The following is a 9,898-nucleotide window of genomic DNA, read 5'->3' on the forward strand; positions in this document are numbered from 1 at the left end:
CCAAGCAGGATCTAAACGTGCCACGTGTGGCAGCTCCTCCACCTTCATCCCTGCGGAGTAGCTGTGCCCTGCTCTGTGGAGTTGGTGGCTCTGCTCCCACCAACACACCTTTCCTGTGGCTGTGGGGTCCCACGGGCAAACCAAAGAGCGGCTGTTTGGTGGCAGGCAGGGCTGCTGCAGGAGAAGCAAGGCTGGAGCATTGACACCGCCGACGTGTGCATCCCTGCCAGCCCAAATAGAGGAACAGCTCTATTTTCAAAGTACCACCAGTAATTCGATGTGGTGACTTGGCATGGTTACAAGGGTGAATGCAGGGTGTGTTTATAAAAATTACAGCATAAGAGTATTTTCAAGAGAATAGTGTGAACAGCTCAGCCTGGTCCAGCTCTCCGTTGTGCCGGTTCCATATTGGTGGAAGCCTTCCTGCAGTTTTACCCCACAGAGTATTTCTGCCAGCCCACAGCACGCTTGGGAAACTGTCCCTTTTCCAAAGAGCTACATGGATGTTTTCTTCTAGGTAATGGGATGGTGTGTTGCCAATGGCTTTAAAATAGATAACACCCTCATGAAAGCAAATTCTACCTGTTGTACTCATCTCTTTGCTGACAGGTGAGTTCATTTTTCCCAACACAGCGGTGCTGGCTTTAACAGCACGGATTCCCTGAGCAGTTGCGATGTGCTGGACGCAGCATACAGGGGATGCCTGCAGCGCATGGGGGGATCCAGGTGAGGCTGTGGGCGGGAGATGCCAGCACACAGACCAGCCTTCTCCCCCAGAGTATTCAATGGGCTGTAGGCATCAAAATGCTTTCAAGGAATGGGGCTTATCTGACCCGGCCTCTTGCAGAAGAGAAGCCTGACCACAAAAATCAGTGCCCTGTCACCGTGCTGCTACTCCCAAGCATCACACCCGCAGCCAGCACTGCTCTGCCTTTGGTTTCTGACCCTTGGGTCAGCGATAGCACCAGGCACTTCTGCAGTACCTCCACCATCACCTCCACCCATCTCAAACTTTTCACCCGTAAATCACTTTCTCCTTTAAAACCTTTCTGGAAACTCTTTTTAATTCTGAGTAACTGGTATTTTAAAGTTCTTGGCAATATTGTAAATTACTAGTGATCAGCAGAGTAGAAATTATTCAGTCTTGTTTTTCTCCCCAGCACACAAGTATTCAAGAAGAGTTACTTGGAAGTGATTGAAAGAATAACATGTAAGCACCTGTGCTTATCTATTTCTCTGCAATGTGATCTACAAGAGTGAGTGGAAAAAAAAAGAAAAAAAGAAGACAAAAAAATCAAAGAGGCTCCCTTGTACTTTGTTCAGCTAAAATAAGTAAGGGACTAGAAGACTAGTAGAACATTTTCCTGTTTTGTTCCCTATGAATCAGAAGGGAGAGAGCTCAGCAAGACCCATTAACAAGCTCTGAACTATTCACTGTCCTGGAAGTAACTAATGCAATGATAAAGGCAAAAATGTTCTGAAAAATAGATAAAGCCGTTCTTTTTCTTTATTGGGCTGTTTTGAAAGACTAAGGATTGAGTCACTGGAAACAGGAGTCCATTGGTGCAGGGAAGCACATGTTAGGGAAAGGAAAAAGGGACTGAGTCAAACTGCCCTAAAGGTTTTGCTTTATCATGCAGTCTGATAAGACCTCTTGTGCCTCCAGAAAACATTTTTTGAGAGAGTGTCATTCGTTCTTTAATACTGGTGTATTTCAAACAGAAACGATGCCACTGGGGTTGCAGTCATCACCATAACTAATTTCCAACAAAGACTACAATTGTTCCTAGGAATACATGAGGCTTTCAGCTTGGAAGAAATGCTTGAAAGGAGGGAACTGCAGAAGAAAAAGAAATAAAGTTTGAGACTCCGTCCTAACATCAGAATCTGAAAAGAAATAGAAAAATCTATGGGAGCGTTCTTTTGTGGGATATTTCCAACACAGTCTACAACTTCCTACACTTTTTCTTTCCTGCTACTGGTTACTTAAATTTAGAAACTTCTTTTCAGGTTGGACAGACTCAGGCATTAAACAAATGCAGTTTCTTTGATGGTTTATATTTCTTTTGTTTATCAATAGATGATACAGCAGTTGCAGCTATCTTGAATCAGTAGGAGGGCAATTTTGTGGAGTCAAACACTCTAAATTGGAGATGTTTCTCCTCCTTCAATTTTTAGTTATTTGGTTTGACTCATTACAACTGTACTTTGCAGGTCTGTGGTGACTTTGGAGTCGGTACACGACGGGAATAAAGGAGGAACAACAGCAAAACTGGCCAAAATCACAAGTCACTATCTTCCAGAGAACTCCCAGGCCTCAGGTCTCTTCAAGCTCATGGAAGAGAGAAGGATTTGCTTTCAAACAAACAGGAACCATGTGATGTTAGCCTGAAAGAGCCTTCCCTGCAGCCTGAGCAGTTGAGGAACTGTTTGGAAGAGGCAAGGCTTCTTTTATAAAATTGCCAGTTAATTATTAATCTCCATAAAACGAGCACCTGGGACTCTGCTTAATGTCTTAAACCAAGAACAGCTGTGACTACATTAACGACAGCATAACTGGCAGCCCTAGCAACAAAAAGGTGGGTTTTGAAAAGCACAATACTCTGCTCTCAGCCTTGGAACTGCTCATCCCACTGGCTGCAGGTCTGCCTCACTGGGCAATGTCAGGATGTTTCTGCAGATTTGGGCATCTGGGCTTTCGGGGTGTGCTGCTTCAGTGCTCCGCTGTCCCTGGCACCAAGGAGATGGTGAATAGAAGATGAAGGATCACCTGAGGGAAGGTAATTTATGTACCTACTGTCCTGTATTTCTTTCCTTGAGCTCAGCTGAGTTGAAGACGGTGTTTGGAAGCACAAATCTAGTTTAAATGGTTTCCCAGCAGCTCAAAAGGTACTGACCAAAGACTTAGCCAAAATACAGAGAGATGCACCTAATGTCACAAAAATAGCTTAGAGGTGAAAAATGTTAGTCCTGTCTTTAGCTCTAATCCTGATCCCTATGAAATGAATGGTGTTCTTATTGTCTGCATTTTCCTAAAAATTCCCAGAATTGAGCACCATGAAAAATCAAAAATAATAATCTGGTTGGGAACAGGATGTCTCGTTTCATACACTCAAAACAACAGCACCTCTAACACTGGCCAAAAAAGGTTTTATGTGGCTGGCCACTAGGGTGTATCTGAAGTGCACATAAATCTTACCTCCAGAAGGTATTATGAATTTTTAATTATAGGCAATCTGAAGCAAAGTAGCCCTGGGTTACATCCAAACTTCTCCCAAGCTGGGCAAAGGGTTCTGCGCCTGGCAGATTTTTAAACCTCTTCAGCCAACTTAACGGGATAATGCTCAAACAGCCTTCAGAGTCTTGAATGGAAGTGGCTATTAGTGCAAAGTTATTATCAGCAACAGCATCTTAAGTTGCTGAACCTCAGAAGCTAGTACAGAATGTCTCCACAATTAAGTATCGTCTCTTTCTGAGTCATATTGGAACATTTGCTGTGAGTCAACCTGAAGCAAAACAACCAGCCCTGCAAACAAAGGATGCCTTTTTATTCCATGATCTGGAATTCCATGGCTGTGCCTTGACATGTGTTGGGCAGTACACTTCTGGAGCAAGTGCTGAACAGCTAGAATTGATGGAAGGTAGAGCAGTAAAAATCATTGAAAAGGTCCCTATGTGTGTAAAAAAAAAAAAAAAAAAAAAAAAAAAAAATCACAAAGTAGCTCTGCATAAACATTTGGTTTAGGATTTTTATTTGTTTTAGTGCCTTTTTGCTATAGAAAAAGCAGGCCAAGTGAAGACAAAACCAGCCCTGAATTTCTAGTTTCCACCTTGGTCAGTCTGTTATCAATTAGCATCTCGGAAAATACTGATTTATTTTTTTTTCTCTGTTTTCTATGCAGCCAACTTCTCAGAGCTGAAACACAGGACTCTGGAGGTGTGCTGATGTCTGTGCTAAATGCCTTGACAGCAATGAAAAACATGTCTCAGAGTGTAGGTGAGGAATATCAGCACAAACCAAGATGTTTTGGTAACGTATTGCAAAGGTCTGGACAGGGGTTACCCAGGACTGGAACCCGTAGCACCAGACGGTGGTGACCTGCCCCAAACTTTGGACACACAGAGAGGAGGTTAATGCTTCCAGGCTGGCAGGTGTTGGCTCGGGGTGCAGACAGTCAGAAGCCTTGGAAGAACTTTGGTGGATGGGACTGTGCCAGAGAGCGGTGGCTCCTCCTGGTCGGGGAGGGGTCTGCCTGACAGAGTTGTGCCATGGACCAGAGTCATCTCTTGCAGATGCCTTTGGATGACTTTCCCTGAGTGTTACTTGGAGGGCTAGTAATGACTATAAACGTTACGCTCTCTGGGGTGAACTGCAGTCTGCTTTTCCCTTCTGGCTGCTTGAGTAAAATAATGGATATGATGTTTATATATTTACGAAGTAAAACCTGCATCAAAAGAAAACTGCCTGGATAAGAAAGTCAGGGCTTTTATTCGATGGTGCTAAGAGAATGGAGAGTGTTTCCTCCACGTGAGTCCAGCTTTGAAGTTACCAGCCTTGAGGGCTTTCCTGAGACATTTGTCACAAAGTGCAGCGCTCATCATCTGGGGCTGGAGCTGTAAGTGCTGAGCACACCTGGGGAACAGCCCCAGCACCAGCCACTTACAGAGAAGACAGGGCTGATGAGGACCGGTGGGGAGAGAGCAAACCCTGCCGGGAGCGGGGCTGAGCCCAGCTCCCTGGGCAGCAGAGGGGACCAGCTCTGGCAGCAGCTGCCACTTCAGCTGAGACTTCAGCCCTGTCCCTGTCTCCCCCAGCATCAGGCCAGTCCCAGCACGGGTACCCAGAGGAGAGCTGCCACCTCCAGCACCGGTCAGAGGGTCAGTGGGGAGCTGTGTCCATGCTGGGAATGCAAGTGGGGGGAATGCTGCAGAAACCAAGAGCTGAAATGGGCATTGCCGGTTCTTCTGTTTGTTTTTTTTTAAGCATGCTAGAAATGAGAAACACTTCATTGTAAACAACAAATTAATACTACCCAGGTTTGTTTGGCATGGGGGGTCTTTGTCTCCTAAACCTGCCTTCCTGCAGCTGAGCTACCTCCTTACCAAGATACAAGTGTACCTAATAACACACGCTTGCCAGCAAATACCGTGCCCATGAGACATCTCTGCCTGCCTTGATTTTTAGTTAAATATTAGAGAAGGTACAAAATATATGTAGGAAGGAGATAAAACAGGAGTCTCTAAGACTGTGGGATGTGTCATAAGGTTTACACCTTATCTAAGCTATGGTTTTGCTTCTTGAGTGATCTTTGTCAAGATACTGCCACTCATCATGACATGGGGCATCAGTGCTTGGGTTTCACTTGGAGCCGCAGGAAGCACAAGTTGAGGAGTTCCGCGATCTCCCTTATCTCTGCTCTGACACAGCTGCCTGGAGCCCAAAAAAGGGATAAAGCAGTTTTTCTAGAGCACACTCCTCAATATTTTAGTTAATATGATGCTAAATTTTATTCTCTTCCTTGATAACGAGAAACAAAACATGTATTTGTAAACTGCTGGTGTGCTCTGACTAGCTGCAAAGCTCTGTAAGTTCTTCTCTCTCAAAACATGATTTTACTTAAGTAGCAGCAATCTAATCTTAATAAGGGTAAGGAACCACTCCCTCCCCACCAGACCTAGATGACTCATCAGGAGTAGGTCAAACACCAAGCCATGATGGTAGGTGAGGAATCTGGCTTTCCCAAGCCATTCACTGGTGTCACTGTCACTTTCTAGGAGTCTTTACTTTGTGTTTTGAATGGGAATGTTGGCTTTTTCTGCACGTGGCTTGTTAGAAGTTTTGGGTACTTGCATCTGGCAGCTCATCGCATCTTGCCAGCAGACAACGGAGCAGGTCATCACGCAATGCAGGTCTCATGGAGGCATGAGATAAATGAAAATCCTTCCTTAAGAGAAGCCCTGCAGACAAACTGTGATTCATATTTCTGACTACAGCTCCTGTGGGAGCCTCCTTCCCTTCTGCAGCCCCTGTGGACTTTCTCTCAATTAATTCTCTACATTCTGCCTCTCCAAACTGTGCTCTGCAGACTCAGCTAACCATGTCTTGCCACAGCCAGTCGACTGTTGCTGTAATACATAACAAGGGAATGCCAGGGAGAAATTTACTCAGCAGTAATGAAACAAATTATTTCTGTATCTTCGTAGTGTTTTAGCATCACAATGCCAAATGCAACAGGTAGATGACCTACTGAGAAGATTCCTTTTTATCACATAAAGCAAACAAGAATCTCACAGAAGCCCAGCTGAGCTCTGACATCGTGGGATCGTGCCTTGAGGCAGGGGATTCGCTGTGCTGGGCAGACCAGTGCAATGAACCCGGTTAATGTTTGTTGCTTTTCCATTCCACGGGGTGAATTTTATTTTCCATTACCTTAAAACAAAGCATACAGGAGTCTGCTGACTGTCCTCCATTTGGTTTAGTAGTTTATATATCTTTAGCCTACAGAAAGCTGGGCAATCACCTTCATCTTGCAGTCTAAGGACAGACCCCAGAAAGGTGCAGGTGAACATATGTAAAGCCTCAGATGGTGTTCATCAGACTTTCCATCTCCCCCAGACTACTCACCCAGCCTTATTTCAAAGCATAACCTCCTGAGTGAGCTTTCAGTCATTATTTTGGGTAGACCATTCAGGTCCATAGTTGGCTTCCTGGGAGGTGCGTGCAGGCTGGTTTCTGCAAGTAAGATGTGTCTGGGTCTGCTTCAGCATTAGGATTTTTTTCATGTAATGGAACAGAAAATTCCAATTCCATGGTTACCTTTTTGGTAGCAAGTATTTTGTACACTTACAGTCTTACTGTCAAGCAGCATGAAATCTCAGCTGCTGCCAGACCCTGGAAGTCTGTGTAGTGCTTGTTAGAACATGTGCTTGTTAGAACATTTGCAATCACAGCCCAATTACACAGCAACAGCACAGCAGCGCCTGGAAATGGCATGGGCTGAGCAGACAGGAGAGCGCCTCAGAAGCCATTGCTTTTTGAACTTTTAAAAGACTTCTTAACAGCAAAGAAAGCTCATAGCTCGTTGCATAGCTCTTAGCCAAAGGCATTATTTTTGACATGCTCTTTTGCAGAGTCACCTGTGAGCTGAAATGGCTGAGAGCAAACTGCAGGTTCCCAGGCTGCTCTGAACGTTTACAAATGACACTGGTTTCTGCATCAAGCAAAAGTAATCTAAAAGCAAGTGCCAGAATAAATATGTATGGCTTCCAGGTGAGCTGATGAACTCTCACTGTGTTTGCAAAGCAGTGAGGAACATGTGAGAAAAATGCCTGATTATCCACACTGTACTGCGGGATAGAGAGAAAAAAAGGGTGAGTGGACGAACTTGGGGCTTCACCAGTCCAATCTAGATGTAAAACTTGCAGTTTAAGTCACAGCTAGATAAGGTTTGAGACCTTAGCCTAGAGGCAACAAATTGTCTCCTAGAGACATGGGAGAGAGACTCCACACCAGCAATTGTTTCAGAGCTGTTAGAGGTGTTAGTCTTGTAGGCAGAAAGTGGTTCTTTTTTACAGAATTTACTTGGTTTCTCAAAAGCTGGGCAATATTCACAGCATAAATCTCCAACCCTGGTTTCTCTGAACATGTGCTTTCATAACTTACTGGACACCATGAGAGCACAGGTGCATGCTCTGTTCCATCAAAATCATCATCCACTCTACTGACTCCAAACTCTCTACAATATGAAGGTGTCCAGTTACGAATAGGCACCTAATGCATAATTGAGGTGAGTCTCATTTTCCCCTGATTAACAATATACACTTCCCAAATATTTACAGGATCCAGATATGGCATTGTCATGGCAACACACTTCTAAAATAAATATGCTATTTGTTTTCACAATTTAGAGGGAAGAGACAGAAAAGCTTGACATTACAAATGACTTAAAGAACCAGTTCTACGGGAGTGTGTAGAGCATCAGGAGACCCTGGGAGAGGTGGGTGGTCAGTGAGACAAATCCTGGTGAGCATGCAGGGGTGAAACCCATAAAGCAGCTGCTGTCACGAAGGCAGTGGGGTTTTAGAGAGTCAGTAAAATAATGCAGTAGAAAACAGCCTAAGAAAAAAATATTAATAGAAAAGTCATAGTGGACCATGCTCGCATAACTAAAGAGCTGACAGAGATCACAGAGCAACTAGAGTGGTTGTATGCCTCAGGACACAGGTGTTTGATGATTACTGAACTACTGCTCGCAAGACTGATTGAAAATAGGCAAAATCTGAGAAGGTGTTTTGTTTGTTCAGGTTTTCTTTGGGCAAAATGGAAGGAGAAGAATTTTAAATCTTGGTTCCATTTCGCCTGACTATTCAAAATCCACCAAACTCTGATATGGTTTTTGTACAAGCAATACTAATGTTCCCCTGGGTAAGAATGAAATTGTCATCTGTAATGCAGCATGAAATGCCAACATCACCTATTTCTATTTAAATTCTTAGAAAATAAGGAATCTAGTAGCAATGTAATCCTGAAGCCTTGTGTAAGCTCTCAAGCTGCCAGCTGCTTCCTTATTGTCCCTTAGGTTATAGCATGTAGGCATTAACCATTATTTTAACTCAGCTGGTGCCTCTGGGCATTTCAACCCATTGCATTACCGCGGCTTAGCTGACTTCTTTCCCCACAACCCCTCCACTTCTGTTGTGAGCCCTGTAACTAGTCTTCGGGCTGTTAACATGATTGGACACGATCACTTACCCTGACAGCAATTTATCTGAGTTTCTCAAAGATGTGGCCTTGTCTCACATCCTGAATCACTGCTGACAGTGATTGGATGCTATGATGGATGATCAGCCTCTTGGGAATTTGCTGGCTAATGAAACATTGCAATCAGTTTTATCAAACCTTTGTACAGCTTCACCCAAGGGAAATCACATAACTCAGCCATGACACCAGCAGCAGATTTCCCAGAAGGTTCATTATATAGCAACATTAAAACCTGATATTTATTACATCTACAACTTGCAATTTCACACCAAACTCTCCAGCCTGAGGGTCCCATTCATTCTAGGAAGAGAACAGCACCCACGAGGAAGCCATTCCTGAGCTACACATCTGGAATATTAACAAAGGCATAAGAGTCATGACCACAATGCCCAGAGGTAGTTCATCACACACTGGGCTTCTCAGGCGGGCAATTAGCAACTCCAAGGGATCCTGGCTGGTTCTTCCAGCCTAATTCATGAAACGTCTCTAGGCTGAGGATCTCTAAAAGTTGCAGAGAGAAAACCAAGAGCCACAAGCTATTCTGACACAAGCTTTGCAGCCAAATCTCTAGACAGCGTGTAGATGGGCAGGGAGGTGGTGGGAGGAACGTGGGCTCATAAGAAAGGGGCAGCCGTTGTGCTCAGATGACAGCTTTGCTTCATGATGTTCCTAGCACTTCCCAGAAATGTGCCTTGGTTTTGTACCAAAGGCTGCAGAAAGGGACAAACTCAAAATCAAGTTGCTGCAGGCTCTAGTCCTACCCTAACCAGGTCACTACCGCTTTGGCCTTGAGCAAGTCAGGTTCCTTAAGTAATTTTCAGGTATGAAAACAGACAACAGTATTTCTCCTGCCTTACGATTTAGTTAGCTGGCTAGCACATTTATTAATAGACATCCTTATTCTCTAAGTTTCAGGTGACAGAAGGGATGGGGTAAATCTCCTGAAATGCAAAAAGGTAAGGGACAGTGGGAAGAACTTGTGTCAAACTTTACTGATATCTATTTTTTTGAAGTTTCAGTCATACCTTGTAAAAATCAAATTAAACATTCCAGTAGCATCAAAACATCTTTGTAAACTGAAGGGGTAATTTCCATTTTCCATTCTGAAAACCTTTTGAAAGAGGGTTCATAGTTTTG

The sequence above is a fragment of the Charadrius vociferus genome, unplaced genomic scaffold, assembly GCF_000708025.1.
Source record: "Charadrius vociferus isolate BGI_N301 unplaced genomic scaffold, ASM70802v2 scaffold473, whole genome shotgun sequence".
Lineage (NCBI taxonomy): Eukaryota > Metazoa > Chordata > Aves > Charadriiformes > Charadriidae > Charadrius > Charadrius vociferus.